The 19,038-nt window shown below is 51.0% G+C and overlaps 1 long non-coding RNA gene across 2 annotated transcripts in view; it reads right to left on the bottom strand.

The window, feature by feature from the left end:
• LOC144762029 (uncharacterized) overlaps positions 1-19,038 on the bottom strand; it is a 308,985-nt gene that overhangs the window by 275,735 nt on the left and 14,212 nt on the right. Inside the window, exons 2-3 of one of the 2 annotated variants that reach the window (XR_013596008.1) lie at positions 14,105-14,129; positions 13,875-13,975 (exon numbers count right to left, since the gene is read on the bottom strand). This is a non-coding gene — a long non-coding RNA (uncharacterized LOC144762029). The remainder of the gene's footprint in view (positions 1-13,874; positions 13,976-14,104; positions 14,130-19,038) is intronic. The other variant, XR_013596009.1, reaches the window with a different exon arrangement.

Raw genomic sequence — 19,038 nt, 5'->3', positions numbered from 1 at the left:
GGTGGCTGGTAGCGCAGGCAGTAGAGCAGCAAAGGGTTGCTGGCGTTGTGTCTGACTGGCGTTCCAGTCAGCTACGTGAGAAGTGATCTAGGGCCTACAGCGCCTGCCCAGCGAGTACCTCATTGCCCCCAAAGACTGTGGCCAGATTCGTGTGCCTCCCCGCCCCCCGGTGGTGAACTGTGATCGATTTATCGAGTTGCGAGGCGAGAGCAAGTTCACCGCGACCGCGATCGTCACCTGTGCCCCCTTCGCGACAGGTGCCTCTAGAGGGGAGTTCGGACGTCTCCGAGCCCCACCAGCGTAGAGCGCTTCCTGCGCAGATTGAAGGTGAGGTGGTGCGCCGGGGCGGGGAAAGGCCGGCCTTCGTTGGGCGGGACTAGCGTCCCTGCCACTCCCCAGTGACCCGGGAGCCGTAGCTGTGGGCGGGAACCACCCTGTATGCGGAAGTCGGAGGGAGGTCCGTGGAGCCCCTGAGAACCCCGTCGCTGACGAGAGAAGTGCTGTGCCTGACTGAATTGTATTCCGATTGCAGCCGATGTGAGGTGGGCCCGTTTCTTCATAGTGAATGCAGCGTTGTGAAGGAACTGAGAACCGGCAATCATTTGACTGTGCGCGAAGGTTGTGTGACCTCTCCGGCAGCCCGTTCGTCACTCTAAAGACTTTGAACTGGTGCCGCCTGTGTTCTAGTGGTGCTAAAGCCCATAGGCGCGCATAGACTTCACCGGCAAAAGGAGAGATCCTGTCCTGGTGACCGCCGAGTGCAAATGATGTATTTACTGTGTTTCCTTGCCTTTTTAGATATACGCGCATACACCCTGAATGATCATTAAAGAGTCCCAAACCTTATTTTGTGCTCAGAGAAGCCGTATACATGGTAATTGAAAACAACATAAACTGTAAGAGTTATCTTTCCCATTTGAAACGTATTGCAGATGTAATGATTCTAAAGTATTTAATTGGTGGCAGCGATACCAGAAGAAACATGTGGTTGTTTATTTAAATGAACCAATATTTATTCTGATATTTATTCTAATATTTATTCTGATATTTATTCTGATATTTATGCTGATACTCATTCCTGAAGTTATTCTATTTATTAATGCTATTTATTACCACAACTGTATGACCAAAAGAAATGTGTATGTGCTTTCCCAGTCAACCCTATTTACAACAAAGAACTTTTGTATAAAGGAATCATATTTTTCTACAGCAGTGGTGTGGTGTCCTTCTTTTTGGTGTGGATATACAAGGAGTTATTATTGGGTCAGAGCCGGCTTAACACTACAGCCTTCACTTGCCTTGTCACTTGAGCCAAGCTACCCCCTTTGTGCTGGGCTTGCCCATCGCAGGTCCAACATAAAGTTGGTGCTCAGCGGGTGGGATTGCGAGCCGTGCTTGTTTTGTACCCCATAATAATTCAGTGTGCACCACAGGTACACACCCGGAGTTTTCTCCTAGCGGCCCTCAAATTCAACGTTTTGCTTTTTCCAAATTCTTTCCTGGAGGTGGGTGGAAGTGACCCTCAAAGTTCTTATCCTGGTCACCTACTTCGGGGTGGTTGTCCACACTTTTCACTGACAAGATGGAATTCGAAATGTCAGAGCTGGAGACCTATACTGTGGCACAGCTCAAGGATTTCTGTCAGGAGAGGGGAGTGTTTGTCAGGCGAGGGGCCAAAAGAGAGGAGCTCCGTACTAGTCTGCGAGCATGGGTGGAAGCACACACGGAGGGAACGGTGGAGGAGGAGGAATCGAACAGAGGTACTGTCATTGATAGGACTGCGGAATGTCCCCCGGGGGTGGGTGAGATGTCAATCAGCCCCAAGGCAACCTCACGGGAGGGCAGCAGTGTGTCATCGAGAGAGTTGTCAGAAACCGAGTTAGCTGACAGGAGAGAGGAAAGACTGTTAAGGTGGGAAATAGCAAAAATGGAGTTGGAAGAAAGGAGGGAGGGGAGGAGGTTGGAACACGAGTTCAAGCTACGAGAACTCGAACTCCAGGCCCCTAACATCACTCCGAAGGGTGTCGAATCAAAGGAATTTGCCAGGGAGCCCAGGCCCCATTTACCCAAGGACGTAGTCGCCAGTTATACCGCTGGAGACGACATAGCCAAGTGGCTGGCAGCCTATGAGGTCTCCTTAAGAGCCCATGGGATCCATGAGAAGCATTGGGGTGGTGGATTATACCGGTACATGCCTCCGACAGGTAGGGATGCCCTATTGGCCCTAGACCGGGAGGAACAGGTTAATTACCCCGCCATGAAGGTGGCGCTCATCAGGAAGTTTGGGTTGACCCCCGAGAAATACCGGCAAAGGTTTAGGGGCAGCCACAAGCTGAGCTCACAGAATTGGGTTGACTTCCTGGATTTTGCCAAGAAAGCCCTGGATGGGTGGGTCCAAGGTAATGAGGTGGAGGACTATCGAGGGTTGTACGACCTAATACTCAAGGAACATCTACTCGAGAAATGTCTTCCCGAGCTGAGGCAACACCTGGTAGACAGCAAACTTACTTGCCCCCGTAAGCTTGCTGAGGAGGCGGACATTTGGGCAAGTACCCGAGTGTCCACGAAGGGGACGGGAGGAGATTCTCAGAAGTCCGGACAGGGCGCTCCCCAGAAGAAAGAGGGGGGAGATAACAAGAAGCAGGAGTTCTCCAAAGGCCCCCAAAATACCTTTAAGGGGAAAAGTTTCTTTTCCACTTCTAAGGCTAAACCGCAGAAAAACCCTAATCCTGGCCAGAGTCAGCAGCCAGGGGTTATCCATTGCTATGAGTGCGGTGGTATTGGACATTATAAGGGAGACGTGAAATGCCCAAAGAGACCACCCCCTCCCACTGGAGGAAAGGCCCCGGGAGTCGCTAGTGTAGCGCTCGGGGAGGAGATGCCCTTAGTTAAGGGGGGGGAGTGGGCGGGTGTCACCTTAGTGTCCCTGGGTGATCGGGAGGTGGTTCCAAAGATCCAGGTGCCCTCAAATACTACCAAGTATGGGCAATGGGTCACCATCAATAGCCATAGAGGGGAAGCTCTGAGAGATACAGGAGCCAGTTTGACTATGGTAAGGAGTCATCTGGTGTCCTCAGAGCAGGTGATTCCAGGCGTACTTCATCCAGCCGCGATGGCTGATGGCAGAATGGGCCACTATCCTGTGGCCGAGGTTCCCTTTGAGTGGGGAGGGGTTGCAGGTTCACTTCGAGTTGCTGTAAGCCCCGCCGTGCCAGTCGATTGTCTGCTGGGTAATGATATGGAGCACAATGCTTGGAAGGAGGTGGAATACCGGACTCATACTGAGATGCTGGGTACACCTGATTGGGCCTGTGTGAGTACCAGGTCTGCGGCTGCTCGGGAGGAGAAGTCGCGTGGGTTGGAGCCTGGAACAATGGCCCACCCAGCTGCTGATGAGGGAACATCTCGAGGACAGGAGAAGCCTGCCTCGAGGTCCATGCCCCGTGAGACGGATAGGCCACCTGTGGAGGTGGACCCGGAGTCCGCGGAGGAGGACATGGTTCCGTTGGAGGACTTGCCTATCCCCGCTGAGTGGCGAGTGGAAGGAGGACCATCCAGGGAGGAACTGAGCAAGGGACAAAGGGAATGTCCCACCCTCGAGGGTCTGAGGCAACAGGCTGAAGCCCAGGCAGCAGGTAACGAGTCTGGGAACTATCGTGTTTACTGGGAGGATGGTCTCCTCTACAGTGAACCCAGGGCGCCAGTGCACGGATTGTCACGGGCCCTGGTAGTCCCACAGTGTTACCGAGCCTTCCTATTAGAGTTGGCTCATGAGATTCCCTTGGCAGGACACTTGGGTCAGGACAAGACCTTTGCCCGGCTTGTCCCCCACTTTTATTGGCCTCGAATGAGGGTGGCGTCCGACACATACTGTCGGTCGTGCGTGTCATGCCAAGCCAGTGGGAAAACAGGGACGAAGCTGAAGGCTCCCCTGGAACCACTTCCCGTCATTGGCACCCCCTTTGAAAGGGTGGGCATCGACATTGCTGGGCCCCTAGATCCACCTACATCATCCGGTCACAGGTTTATCCTGGTCCTGGTGGATCACGCCACAAGGTATCCAGAGGCAATTCCTCTGAGAACCATTACTGCACCAGTAGTGGCAAAGGCCCTGATGGGGATCTTTACCCGAGTGGGATTCCCCAAGGAAGTTGTGTCTGACAGGGGGACCAACTTCCTGTCAGCATATATGCGGGCCATGTGGAAGGAGTGTGGAGTGACTTACCGGTTCACCACTCCTTATCACCCACAGACCAATGGTCTTATGGAAAGGTTCAACCAAACCTTGAAGGGTATGATCAGAAGTCTACCCGAAAGCCTGCGGAGGAAATAGGACGTCCTCCTACCCTGTTTGCTCTTTTCCTACAGGGAAGTGCCACAGAAGGGAGTGGGCTTCAGCCCCTTCGAGCTTTTGTACGGGCACCCTGTACGTGGACCTCTCAGCCTGGTGAGGGACTCCTGGGAAAAGTCTCCCCGGAAAGTTCCCCAGGATGTGGTGAGCTACATGCTGGCCTTCCGAAGCCAAATGGCTAAGTTGTGGAAGCAAGCTTCTGACAACTTGGAAGCCAGTCAGGCAGTTATGAAAGCGTGGTATGACCACAACGCTCACCCAGTGGAGTTGGAGCCTGGCCAGAAGGTGTGGGTGATGGAGCCTGGAGAGCTGAGTGCCCTCCAGGACCGTTGGATAGGCCCCTATGAGGTATTGGAGAAGAAGGGCAAGTCTACCTATCTGGTGGACGTCAAGACCCCTCGGCATCCGCATCGGGTGTTACATGCCAATCGCCTCAAGCCCCACTACGAGAGGCCCGAAGTCATGTTGGTTATGGTGACTGACGGATCGGAGGAAGAGGACACGGAGCCTCTCCCCGACCTTTTTGCGTCTCAAGAAAAGGATGGGTCAGTGGAGGGAGTGAAACTCTCGCCAACCCTGACTCCTGAGCAGCAGGAGGAATGTCGCCAGGTCTTGGGGTCATTCGCTCCTCTGTTCTCCCTTGTCCCGGGTGAGACCCACCTGTGTACCCATGACGTGGACACAGAGGACAGCCGACCTGTGAAGTCAAAGTCTTACCGGCTGTCTGACAAGGTGAAGGCCAGTATCCAAAGCGAAGTAGCTAAGATGCTGGAGCTAGGAGTCATCGAACCTTCAAGTAGCCCTTGGTCTAGCCCGGTGGTGTTAGTTCCTAAAGCTGCCCCACCTGGCACCACACCAGAATTGAGATTCTGTGTGGACTACCGAGGACTAAATTCGGTAACCAAAACGGATGCTCATCCGATCCCTCGGGCGGATGAATTGATTGACCGGTTGGGAGCTGCCCAATATCTCAGTACCATTGACCTCACTGCAGGGTACTGGCAGATTCCCATGTCTAATGGAGCCAAGGAAAGGTCAGCCTTCTCCACACCGAATGGACACTACCAGTTTTGCGTCATGCCCTTTGTGCTCAAGAACGCTCCTGCCACTTTTCAGCGGCTGGTGAACACGATCCTCACCGGGATGGAGTCATTCTCTGCTGCTTACTTGGATGACCTAGCTGTCTTCAGTAGCAGCTGGGAGGATCACTTGCAGCACTTGCAAGCCGTTCTCCAGGCCCTGGAACGGGCTGGCTTGACGATCAAGGCCAGCAAATGTCAGATTGGACAGGGGTCGGTAGTGTACTTAGGACACTTGGTGGGCCGGGGAACGGTGCAGCCCCTTCAGGCGAAGATTGAGGCAATCATGGCCTGGAAACCCCCCAAGACCCAGACTGAGGTCCGAGCCTTCCTGGGCCTCACAGGTTACTACAGACGATTCGTGAAGGGGTATGGCACTATCGTGGCACCCCTTACAGAACTCACGGCCAAAAAGCAACCCAGGAGAGTCATTTGGATGGAGGCTTGCCAGCGAGCCTTCAACACTCTGAAACAAGCATTGTGTAAAGCTCCAGTCCTGAAGGCTCCAGATTTTTCAAAAGAGTTCATTGTCCAGACAGATGCATCCGACATTGGCATTGGGGCGGTGCTATCTCAACTCAATGAAGAGGGTCTGGATCAACCCGTGGTCTTTCTGTCACGAAGACTGCTTCCCCGGGAACAGAGGTGGAGTACCATCGAGAGGGAAGCCTTTGCGGTGGTCTGGGCACTGAAGAAGCTGAGACCATATTTGTTTGGTTCACACTTCCTTGTTCAGACAGACCACCGACCCCTTCGTTGGCTCATGCAAATGAAGGGGGAAAATCCCAAACTGTTAGCCCTCGCCCCTCCCCGAGCGCGCAGCGATCGCGCGCAGCCCCGCCTAAGACCCGCCAAAGAGCTGCCCGTCTGCGCCCGTCCACGACAGGACGGGGCCAGGGGCCCTTTACTCTGCCGCTTTTTGGTATTATGGACGTGCCTACAACCGCCCCTTATATAAGGTATTCTGCACATGCTCTACTTGCCCTGCAACCCCAGGCCAAGTATAGCTGTACTAACAGATTGTCAGTATGTCCCGAAGGGCCTTTCTCCTGCATTTCATGTGGCTTTCAAGCTACTCATTTCCATATTACAGTTGGGCGCCCCTGTGATAATCCTGATATTCCAAAAGGTTGGAAAAGCTTTCTACTAAATGTAAGGTCCCTCCCTAAACATCATATATAACTCTGGGACACCATACACAGCATTAAACCAGAGATTTGTTTTATTACTGAAACCTGGCTTAAACCCCACACTATCCCCACTATCACCTTAGGAATACCTATGGGATATACCATTTTTCGCCAGGATCGACTTGGAAAAGTAGGAGGCGGGATCGCCATTATATACAAAGATACTCTGAATATTAGAGTTCTAGAACAAGTAATGCTACCTACTATGGAAGTAGTAATCTTTCACTTAAAAGCTAGCCCTAAGGTACACTGGAAAGGGGCACTAGTATACCGCCCACCTGGACCTAATGCTGGGTTCTCCCTATCCCTGACCGAACTCTTAGCTCCTTACATTAAAACCAATGCAAATTTTATTTTACTTGGAGACTTCAATTTTCACATCGACACTGCAGACCACCCTGATACAATAGCACTTTTGACAGATCTTGCTCTACTGGGCCTTCATCTTCGTAACAATGGCTCCACCCACATAGGTGGCCACACCTTGGACTTAATTTTTACTTCCCTTCCTAAAGTTTACTGTCATCCCCCTAAGTACATCTACTGGTCTGATCATAAAATGCTAGACTTTTCTTTTTTGCATCTTCCTGAACCCATTAATCACCCTACTACACAGCCCATTAAACGCAGACCATGGCATAAAGTCACTCCTGCCAGATTTGCACAAGCCTGGAAGCAGCCAGTATTGTTAAACTCGGATGACATTGAGACATCCCTCTCCAAATTTCACTCCACTCTGGTGACAGCCATTAACACACTGGCTCCTCAGAAAACTGTTAAACAACCAATCATGGCTAAGAGGGAAATATGGTATAATGAGGCCCTCAAAGCAGAAAAGCAGGGATGTAGGAAACTAGAGAAGCGTTGGAGACGGACACGTAAGGGGGAAGACAAGGAACGATACTTGGTAGCTATGACCACTTACTACAAAAGCATCAAAAAAGCGAGGAAAATCAGTCTTACCTCCCAAATAACAGAGGCAGGCAATTCTACTCGAGAGTTATTTAAGGTTATACAGGCCTTCACCAACCCAGTAATGTGTGAGAGCCCGGATATTTTTACCCAAGACCTCTGTAATAAAATCTCCCAGTTCTTCGAAGATAAAATTGAGGGGATATATAAGAAAATCATGAAAGTCTCAGGTTCTTTAGAGACTGCGGTCTCTGGAATCTCCCCAATGGTGACCTTTGGGAACACCCTTCATGTAATCCCAGAAATAACTCTACAACAACTGACCACACTTATCAACAAAATGAAGACCGGCTCCCCCAATGACTTGATTCCTGCTAAAATGATTTCCTCCCTGACGGAATCTCTAGGCCCCACTATTCTAAAACTAATGAATCTCTCCTTTGCCGAAGGACAACTTCCACAACCCTGGAAAGAAGCGGTTGTGAACCCCATACGCAAAAATACAACCCTACCTTGGTCAGAGCTCTCCAACCTCCGCCCCATTTCCCTCCTCCCTTTTATTAGCAAACTGGCTGAGAAACACGTTAACACCATCATTTCCAGCTTTATCGAGGGGACAGGGGGCCTGGACCAATCACAATCTGGGTTCAGGCCCAACCACAGCACTGAATCGGCCCTCCTCTCGGTGACTGATAAGATCAAAATGTCACAGGATAGAGGGGTTCCATGATCCTAGTGCTGTTGGACCTGTCTGCGGCCTTTGATACCGTGTCCCAAAACATCCTTCTCAGCCGTTTGCAGGGAGTGGGGATCGGAGGCTCAGCACTATCTTGGCTGGAGAGCTTCCTTTCCAGGCAATCTATTAGCCTGGGCCCCTACCGCTCCACCTCAAGGGTGCTCACAAAGGGGGTGCCACAGGGCTCATGCCTTAGCCCTACATTGTTTAATGTATATGTGGCCCCCCTTGCTGAGATGGTGCGGAAGTACGCGTTCACACCGGTCTCCTACGCTGATGACACCCAGCTCCTCTACCCTTTCAGCTCCCTTGGCCCCAAAGTCAAGGAAAATTTTGCTGAGGGTATGAGGGCAGTGTCACATTGGATGGCCGCAAACTGCCTCCAATGTAACGTTGCAAAAACAGAGGTTATGCTCTTCGGCAAAGCAAGTCTTTTGTGGTCTCCAGATTGGTGGCCGCTGGATTTGGGTCCAGTTCCAACATCAAAGCCACACGTTAAAAATCTAGGGGTAAAAATTGATCAAAAACTGCCCCTTAAGGAACATACCAACCACATCGCAGCACTGTGCTTCCATACCATTGGCCTCCTAAGACGAGTCTTCCCGTATCTTCCTGACATCTACAGGAAGACTCTCGTACAGGCCCTGGTCACTAGCCGCCTGGACTACTGCAACGGCCTGCTGACACTAGCAAACGCAGATGCAGTAGGCCGTTTGCAGGTAGTCCAGAATACTGCGGCTAGACTGGTCATGAGTGTACCGGCTAGGACTCCCTCTAAGCCCTTGTTGGATGAGCTGCATTGGCTCCCAATACGGCAGCACATCAGTTTTAAGATATGCTGCACGGTCCACAAGTGCTTATATGGGGAGAGTCCTAAATATCTTTCTCAATCACTGGAGTTGTATCAACCTAGCCGGTCACTCCGCTCAAGCAACCAAGCTCTTCTGAAACCCCCTGCAACAAAAAAATCCAGACAGGGAGACCGAGCATTCTCCTCAGTCGGCCCTGCTCTATGGAATAAGCTTCCTACAGATTTGAGAATGACCACCAATCATCTGTCCTTTAGAAAGACATTAAAAACTCTCCTTTTCCGGGAAGCATTCCAGCTCCACTAATCACTCTCACTGACTCTGTTAATTGTTCTGATGGGCAAAGCGCGGAGATACCCTTACGGGATTGATTCCTGAACGATATAAGAAATTAAAATTAAATTAAATTAAATTGAGGTGGTCTATCTCCCTACAGGGAATGGACTTTCGGGTGGAACACCGGCCCGGAGTTGACCACGCCAATGCAGACAGTCTCTCCAGGTATTTCCGCCTTAGTGTTGAGGACTCCCAAGGGGTTGGGTAGCTCTCCCCACTTTCAGCTGGGGGGACGCGTGTTAGACCCGTCTGCTTCTGTGAGTCCCCTCACCACTATGATTTCTTTTGTTCCCCTGTACCTCCCAAAATTTGTCGCTTTTTATTTGTCTACCAGGACTTTTTATGTGTTGTTTCATGGGGTTAGATGTTCCTTGACGCCCAGTTGCACACAAGGTTTGTGGCACCTATTTACAAGGTGCCTGGCCAAACCTGTGGCATTACAAACTGGGGTTGTCAACCTGTATAAATGGACCTAAAATGGTGGACACCCTTTTTCCTCATGTGGAGTGACTCCCATTGGAGCCTTCATGAACCCTGGCCTCTTGAGGTTTTGGCGCCCTTTGTTTGGCGCACATTTCTGACAGGAATTCCTTTATTTTCCTCAGGTACACAAAATGGCTGCTCTAGAACCCCAGTACGGTGGCTGTGAGTGTCCTAAATACCCCTCAAGAGTGCCATGTCATTGTCACAGCCAGAGAAGGTTCTAGAACCTTCTGGCTCGTGCCAGTACCCCAGGGCACTGGCTATATAAAGCCCAGTCCCTGGCGGCCATTTTAGATGATGATGAAGTTCAGATTAGAGAAGAGATTCCAGACTTGACACCAGATTGACACCTGCCCTGTTGACCCCTGAGGTGGCTGGTAGCGCAGGCAGTAGAGCAGCAAAGGGTTGCTGGCGTTGTGTCTGACTGGTGTTCCAGTCAGCTACGTGAGAAGTGATCTAGCGCCTACAGCGCCTGCCCAGCGAGTACCTCATTGCCCCCAAAGACTGTGGCCAGATTCGTGTGCCTCCCCGCCCCCCGGTGGTGAACTGTGATCGATTTATCGAGTTGCGAGGCGAGAGCAAGTTCGCCGCGACCGCGATCGTCAGCTGTGCCCCCTTCGCGACAGGTGCCTCTAGAGGGGAGCTCGGACGTCTCCGAGCCCCACCAGCGTAGAGCGCTTCCTGCGCAGATTGAAGGTGAGGTGGTGCGCCGGGGCGGGGAAAGGCCGGCCTTCGTTGGGCGGGACTAGCGTCCCTGCCACTCCCCAGTGACCCGGGAGCCGTAGCTGTGGGCGGGAACCACCCTGTATGCGGAAGTCAGAGGGAGGTCCGTGGAGCCCCTGAGAACCCGTCGCTGACGAGAGAAGTGCTGTGCCTGACTGAATCGTATTCCGATTGCAGCCGATGTGAGGTGGGCCCGTTTCTTCATAGTGAATGCAGCGTTGTGAAGGAACTGAGAACCGGCATTCATTTGACTGTGCGCAAAGGTTGTGTGACCTCTCCGGCAGCCCGTTCGTCAGTCTAAAGACTTTGAACTGGTGCCGCCTGTGTTCTAGTGGTGCTAAAGCCCATAGGCGCGCATAGACTTCACCGGCAAAAGCAGAGATCCTGTCCTGGTGACCGCCGAGTGCAAATGATGTATTTACTGTGTTTCCTTGCCTTTTTAGATATACGTGCATACACCCTGAATGATCATTAAAGAGTCCCAAACCTTATTTTGTGCTCAGAGAAGCCGTATACATGGTCATTGAAAACAACATAAACTGTAAGAGTTATCTTTCCCATTTGAAACGTATTGCAGATGTAATGATTCTAAAGTATTTAATTGGTGGCAGCGATACCAGAAGAAACATGTGGTTGTTTATTTAAATGAACCAATATTTATTCTGATATTTATTCTAATATTTATTCTGATATTTATTCTGATATTTATTCTGATACTCATTCCTGAAGTTATTCTATTTATTAATGCTATTTATTACCAGAACTGTATGACCAAAAGAAATGTGTATGTGCTTTCCCAGTCAACCCTATTTACAACAAAGAACTTTTGTATAAAGGAATCGTATTTTTCTACAGCAGTGGTGTGGTGTCCTTCTTTTTGGTGTGGATGTACAAGGAGTTATTATTGGGTCAGAGCCGGCTTAACACTACAGCCTTCACTTGCCTTGTCACTTGAGCCAAGCTATCCCCTTTGTGCTGGGCTTGCCCATCGCAGGTCCAACACCTACCATTTGAAACTACCTACCAAATGGAAAATTCACCCAGTTTTCCATGTTTCTTTTTTGAAAAAGACGTCACCAGATCTACGAAAGGTTTCACCCCCAAAGCCTATTCAGTTTGAATCTGGAGTGGAATATGAAGTCACAGAAATCTTGGACTCTAAAAAGGTCAAATGACAATTGTACTATTTGGTGGATTGGAAAGGCTATGGACCTGAGGAAAGATCTTGGGAATGCTGTATGGATGTCCATGCTCCCAGATTGGTGAAGGCTTTCCATCAAAGATTTCCCACCAAACCAAGAAACGAAGGACCTCCTTTGTTGGGGGTTACTGTCAGAACTCCTCAGCAGGCAATGCATGTAGTATCCATCTTGTCAAGTAAATCCCACTGGTTCAATACAGGAAAATGCCCCTTACTTATTGGATGGAGATATTGGAGCCACAAGCGGAACTCCAAGATGGCCGCCAACTCTAAGGAAGAAGTTGCGGTCTAGTGTTTCAGCTTTCAACAGGTGCGGGAGCTCAGGTGAAGTGCGCTGTTTAAGTCTAATCAATCAATCAATCAATACATTTATAGAGCGCACTACTCACCCGTAGGGTCTCAAGGCGCTAGGAGGGGGGGGTGCCGTTACTGCTCGAACAGCCAGGTCTTGAGCTTCTTCCTGAAGGAGAGGTGGTCTTGGGTCAGGCGCAGGTCGGTCGGGAGGGAGTTCCAGGTCTTAGCGGCCAGGTAGGAGAAGGACCTTCCTCCTGTTGTCGCTCTTCGGATGCGTGGGACGGCGGCGAGGGCGTGGCTGGATGATCTGAGGTGGCGCTTGGGAGCGTAGAAGTTGATTCGGTTGTTGAGGTAGCTCGGGCCTTGGTCGTGTAGGGCTTTGTGTGCGTGGGTGAGGAGACGGAAGGTGATTCTTTTGTTGACGGGGAGCCAGTGCAGGTCTCTGAGATGTCCGGAGATGTGGCTGTTTCGTGGGATGTCGAGGATGAGTCTGGCTGAGGCGTTCTGGATCCGCTGGAGTCTCTTCTGGAGCTTGGCGGTGGTTCCGGCGTAGAGGGCGTTGCCGTAGTCCAGTCGGCTGGTGACGAGGGCCTGGGTGACAGTCTTCCTGGTCTCGGCGGGGATCCACCAGAAGATCTTCCGTAGCATGCGTAGGATGTTGAAGCATGACGAGGAGACGGCGTTGACTTGTCTGGTCATGGAGAGGGAGGAGTCCAGGATGAAGCCCAGGTTGCGTGCGTGGTCCGTGGGTTTGGGTGCGGTGCCCAGGGCGGGGGGCCACCAGGAGTCGTCCCAGGCGGAGGGCGAGGAGCCCAGGATGAGGACCTCCGTCTTGTCTGAGTTCAGTTTCAGGCGGCTGGTCGTCATCCACTCGGCTACATCTCTCATCCCTTCATGCAGGTTGGCTCTAGCGGCGGCGGGGTCGTTGGTCAGGGAGAGGATCAGCTGGGTGTCGTCGGCGTAGGAGATTATGTTGAGGTTGTGTTGGCGTGCGATGGCCGCGAGGGGGCTCATGTAGACGTTGAAGAGGGTGGGACTCAGCGAGGATCCTTGAGGGATGCCGCAGATGACTTCGGTGGCCTCTGATTTGTACGGTGGTAGGCGGACTCTCTGAGTTCTTCCGTCGAGGAAGGAGGTGATCCATTCCAGTGCCTTCTCCTGGATACCGATGTTGCTGAGGCGCTGCACCAGGGTGCGGTGGCAGACAGTGTCGAATGCCGCGGAGAGGTCCAGGAGGATGAGGGCCGCTGTTTCTCCGTTGTCCATCAGGGTTCGGATGTCATCGGTGGCGGCGATGAGGGCGGTCTCGGTGCTGTGGTTGGCTCGGAAGCGGGACTGTGAGGGGTCGAGGGATCCATTCGTCTCGAGGAAGGCGGCCAGCTGCTTGTTGACGGTCTTTTCGATGACTTTGGCCGGGAACGGGAGGAGCGAGATGGGACGGTAATTCTTGAGTTCGGTTGGGTCCGCTGTAGGTTTCTTGAGTAGAGCGCTGAGTTCTGCGTGCTTCCAGCTCTCCGGGAAGGTGGCGGTGTCGAAGGAGGTGTTGATAATGTCCCGTAGGTGGGGTGCGATGACAACGTCGGCCTTGTTGAAGACGTGGTGAGGGCAGGGGTCGGTCGGAGATCCGGAGTGGATGGAGTTCACTGAAGAGATTCCCGGAGAAGGACTTGTAGCGTAGTGCTCCGGTAAATTCTTGTTTAAAGGCACTTCTGATACGAAATTTCTACTGCGTTATAGAAATAACGATGATTAGGAATTACCTGTTCCTGACGCCGAGTCTCCAACTTGGTAACATCGAGTTTGGCAGTCTCGCTCTGTTTTCGGCAATTTCGGCAAGAGGCCTCCAACGTCTGCAGCGTTCCTGAGAAGATAACAAGAAAAGAGAGATAAGTGTATTCACATGTTACAAATTGAAGTCACTATATCTAAGTTGTGCATCCAAAATTGGTTGAAGTTCAATTAAGGAATACAGTCTTTCATTAATACTTACCAGAGCTCTTTCAACTTAAGAAGACCTGTGAAGAGAAAAGGAAAGGACATACGTATACTGAGGAGAAATTCAGCTAGAAATGAATTACAGTTAATAGTCTGGCACTAAATGCATAGTAGTTAGAAATAGGCTTAATACGTAATAAGGCATATATTAGGTAGCCTAGGCTTCGTTTAGGCATTTAGAATAGGGTTAGCATTCCATACAAGTAGGAAACTGGAGAGAGAGATTAAAGAAGCGCAATACAGATGAGATGGTAAGCAGTTAATTCAGTAATACAATAAATACGGCTATAGAACTACAATAGATATAGTAACACAATCTTGTTCAATAGGAATCATCTGGTCAAGAAAACAGTTAAGACAACAGAACGTAACGAAGATAAGAAGAGAGGCAAGCTTACTGGAATAATAGGTAAAAGGCTGTTTAGAAGTAGAACTAAAGTATTAGAGTAGTTAGGTGTATCTTAAACTCTTTCTTTGATACAATCCAGGTTTCTCCGAAGTTAAGTCTGCAGGACGGACTGAGCAAGAGAAGCAGTAAGAACAGTTCCAGGGCAGCCTCTTCTGTTCTCTCTCTTATTTTATCCATTCCCCCTGGAGGGTCACTTAGGGTGAAGTTTTATAACGGGCTCTGAGGGATCTTTTAGAGGGAGTTGGGAAATATTCAACTTCCGTTGCTGCGCAAGCCTTGGTGGTAAGAGTTCACTTAAGATTCTGACACAACCCTTAAGCCTGAGATCAGCCCACGGGCCAGCAGAGTGAGGGCCTGGTGTAACGCTGCCGCACGGAGGGCAGACCCGGGTAAACTGAGGCTGTGGAACTGTCCCTGGCCCCGTAAGCAGATCGGGGGCTGGGAGTGCTGCCGCTGCCCTGGGCGACTGTGGAGAGGTGAAGGAGAGCAAGCATTGGAGGTGTGGGCAGCCAGGGGCCCTGCAGCATCCTGGTGTGTGGCTGCTCCAGCGGTCCAGAGTGGACACCCATCACGGTCTGACTGGGAGCCCTAACCTTTGGGGGAGCCGGGCTAGAGGAGCCTGCTGGGCCGCATCGGGCACGGGGGACACTGAGGAGGCATCTGTGGTAGAGTTGGACTTGGGCAGCTTGGACCACCCCGCCTCGTCGGTGGACATCTAGCCCATTAGTGGACTGGCTCATTGGACTACCAAGAAGAGCGGAAGAGTGCAGAGGGGCACCCGGGTGTGTAGCGGACAGTGGGGCTGGCGATACGGTGAGTCATCTTACCCAACTGCTGGAGGTGCCCTCGAACGCTGAGGCGAGGGAGACGATGAGCAGTGGGTCCGTGGCTGGGGACTTGATAGCCTGAAACTCATGGGGAAACCACGAAGCCGGCAGGGGGGGCTCACCCGGAGCCGGCGGATGAGCCTGTGGAGCAACGGAAGCAAGATGCGGCTGATACGCACCCGGAAGGGCTGATGCAGCAGCAGGTGGACCAAATCCTCAAGGCTATCACAGACACAAAGGAAGCACTCTGGAAGGACATTGCCCAGGTTTCGCTGGGGTTGGGCCTCCTATGGGCGGATCATGTGAAGCTGGTCAATAGGGTGAAGCAGGCTGAGACCACGCTGGAGGCTCTAGAACCCTCCCAGAAAGCACGGGACATTCGGATGGGGGAATTTACTCTTAGGCTGCAGGTACTGGAGAGGAGGGAAGTGGATGCAGATGGGCGGAACAGGTGCAACAACATACGGGTGGTGGCCCTGCCAGAAGGAGTGGAAGGGGGCAACATGGTAGACTAACTGGAACAATGGTTGCGGACCGAGGTTGCCCTGGAAAGCCTGACACCATTCTAAACTTTGGAAAGAGGACACAGGGTGCCGGCTAGGCCGCTGGTGCCTGGAAGACTGCCTAGGCCGGTGGTGTCCCACTTACTCCACTATAAGGACAGGGACCAGCTCCTGAATAAAGCATGCAGAGCAGGTCCATACAGAGTGGACAATAATATCAATAATATATCAAATCAGACCAGCACTTATGTATTTACAACTTTTGCATAAGGACAGTATTCTTCAAGTAATTGAATTTTTAAAGCTATGTATAAGATTGAGAAATTGCATGGATCGGTGATGGTCCTTTGTGTTGATTTATCCCTCTTCTGAATTCATTTTTTGTATGTAAACTATTGATCCTTGTACTTTTGCACTTTATCTTGCACTTTACTGCATATTCATATATTTATTGTATTTTTTAAACTGCATTGTTGCAAATGTGCTTTTATGGTTTGAATCAAAACCGAAATAAAGTCTCTATTGAATTGAATTGAATATCGTGGTGCTGTTCCCAGATTACACCTTTGACGTGCAGTGCCAGCGAGCCTTGTTTCTGGTGGTTAAGAAGGCCCTTCGAAACGAAGGCATTCAGTACTCACTGATGTTCCCAGCACGTTTGAGAGTGACATTGGATGGCAAAACGTTTTTCATAATGACCCTGAGGAGGCATGGAGTTGGCTGGAATTCTACCGCACAGGGTTGGGTGAAACAGGAGGTGGCCTGGGACAGTGGACGGAGGCACCGTGACCGCGCCGCAAAAGGCGCACTAGACGACGTCGCACTGGAGCACATAAACCCACTACGTCTCAGACGGAGAAGGAGAGATCAGCAGCACTACAAGCTGTGACGGAGATATCCCAGGTGAGCGGAGCGGCGTTGATGGGAGCGACGGACTCCGAAAAAGGGTTGGCTGGAACTGATACTGACGGGACAGACACGGGGAGGTCTCACCTTTGGGACCGTATAAGCATTTAGATCTGCAGCCAGAGCCCGAGCCGGCTCCGAGTCTGTCCCTGCGCTCCGGCTCCTGCAGCCCGGGCAGGCATAGTTTGTCACTGTTTGTGTGAATTGTTTTGCTTCTTGGCGCTGGCCGGTCGGACTTCTCGAGCGGCGCTGCCAGGGAAGGCTGACCTGAGATTTCCCGGGGCTGCCGCTGAACACTGGATCCGATGAGCTGACTGCCCCGTCCTTCTCGCCCCCGGTGCTGGCTCGGCCGAGCTTTCCCTTCTTTTCATTTCCTGGATTGGGAGCGCTGTGATTGCCCCCCACGCAGGATCCCGGGAAGGAGGAACTTATGGGACCCCCAGCCCGGAGCTTGGATAACACACGATGTGACCCTTCAGACCCATCATAACGGGGCAGGAAACCCTCTTTCAAGACCCTCTACAAAACCATCTTAACCATCAGTAAGGGCGATGCCTCCTTTGACTGCTGTTGCTTTGACCCCCTGCTTCGGTGAAGGAGGCTGCCGGGATACTTAAAAATCCATCCTGCAGTACCTCCTGTCGTCCCTAGAGGGCCGGGCCGGAGCCGAGAATCAGCAGTGAGGTGAGCCTGGGTCCCGGGTTTGCTCGGAAGGTGGCTGGCGGCTGATGCAAAGAGCAAGGATTCTCTCTTCCACTATCACGGGGCAGGAAGCGCTCTTTCAAGACTCCCTGCAAAACCATCTTAACGATCAGTTGGGCCCGCACCTTCACTTGAGGGCATCCCCGTCCAAGGTGCAGAGAAAACATATGCCCATTTGACTCTGACCTGTTTTTTCCCGGTTCCACACTCGAGATTCTTTAGTTAATTAGGTCCACACCCCCACATTCTTGCCAGAGCGCTCCTCGACGGCCTCTCGGCTCCTTTCTGCCTTGAAATCGAGTGGCGGACAGAGGGGCACCACATCCTGGAGAAAATAAATCATTTCTAAGAACTGTGACATTTACCTTTTGTTAAACTTGTGTGGGCAATTACGAGGCTCAGCCACAGAGGGCTTATATTTACAGAGACAAAACGTTGCCCTAAGCACAAGTAGTGCCAGCTGCATTGTTTAGACCTTTCACAGCTGCGCAGCAAGTAGTACCAGCTGCACCGTTTAGGCCTTTTACAGCTGCGCAGCAAGTAGTGCCAGCTGCACCGTTTAGGCCTTTTACAGCTGTGCAGCAAGTAGTGCCAGCTGCTCCATTTAGGCCTTTTATAGTTGTGCTGCAGGTAGTGCCAGCTGCACCATTTAGGACACTTTATCCGTGGGGACATTTCTGATTGAGTTATGACTCTCGCTGCATTGGCAGCAACCTTGACATTATGGTTTCAGGGCATTTGAGTCCCCCTATGAGATGGCCAGTTGGCTAGGGAGACTGCGAGCACCTACGAGGTGGAATCCTCTGACTAGCCTGCTCCCAAGATGGCAGAGTTATATTCGAAAGACTAAAGAGATTGCGACGAGGGGCAAGACACCGCTACCAATCGCTCCAACGCTGGCACCTGTGACTCATTAGAAGGAACGGTGCAGCGCTCACTCATAATTATATAAGGTTGGTTGGCTTTTGCATATCTCTAAACTTTTACACCTCTACCAACGCGACATCCCGCTCTCCTCCGTGAGACACCCCTCTACTGTCAACTACTCTGAACTCTCATCCCTCCCACTCAGCTTTTTAACCTGGCTGACTCATTTTGTTTACATTGACAGTGACTCGCCATAATATGCAATCACATCTCTTCTACTACCTCCTCACTCTCACCCTCCTACTTGCTGTGCTATCCTTTCTATGTATAAAAAAGGGGGGGACCCTGTTGTTACCACACAATGGTTTGTTGTCTGTATGCCACCATATATTCAAGAGACCCTTACAATAATCAACCACACCAATTATTCCATATGCTAAAATGAACAGCAAAAAACTTTTTATGCATTTATATCATTTATTTCCTTTTTGCATAAAATTGTACTAAACAATTACAGTGCCTATTTTAAAAAAATATGTTTAAACATAGCTTATATACATGTACATCATTTATTGAGTGATACAGTTGATACCAAAAACAGTTAAAAAACAAAGTTTGTAAATAAACAAAGTGTCTAATTCGAAGTAATTAAAAACAAGTTGTCACACGGGACAAATAAAAACCAAGTTGTCGACGCAGCGTTTCGGTATTTTTA

This window comes from Lissotriton helveticus, chromosome 6, assembly GCF_964261635.1.
Source record: "Lissotriton helveticus chromosome 6, aLisHel1.1, whole genome shotgun sequence".
Taxonomy (NCBI): domain Eukaryota; kingdom Metazoa; phylum Chordata; class Amphibia; order Caudata; family Salamandridae; genus Lissotriton; species Lissotriton helveticus.
This window is presented reverse-complemented; position numbering and strand designations above follow the sequence as displayed.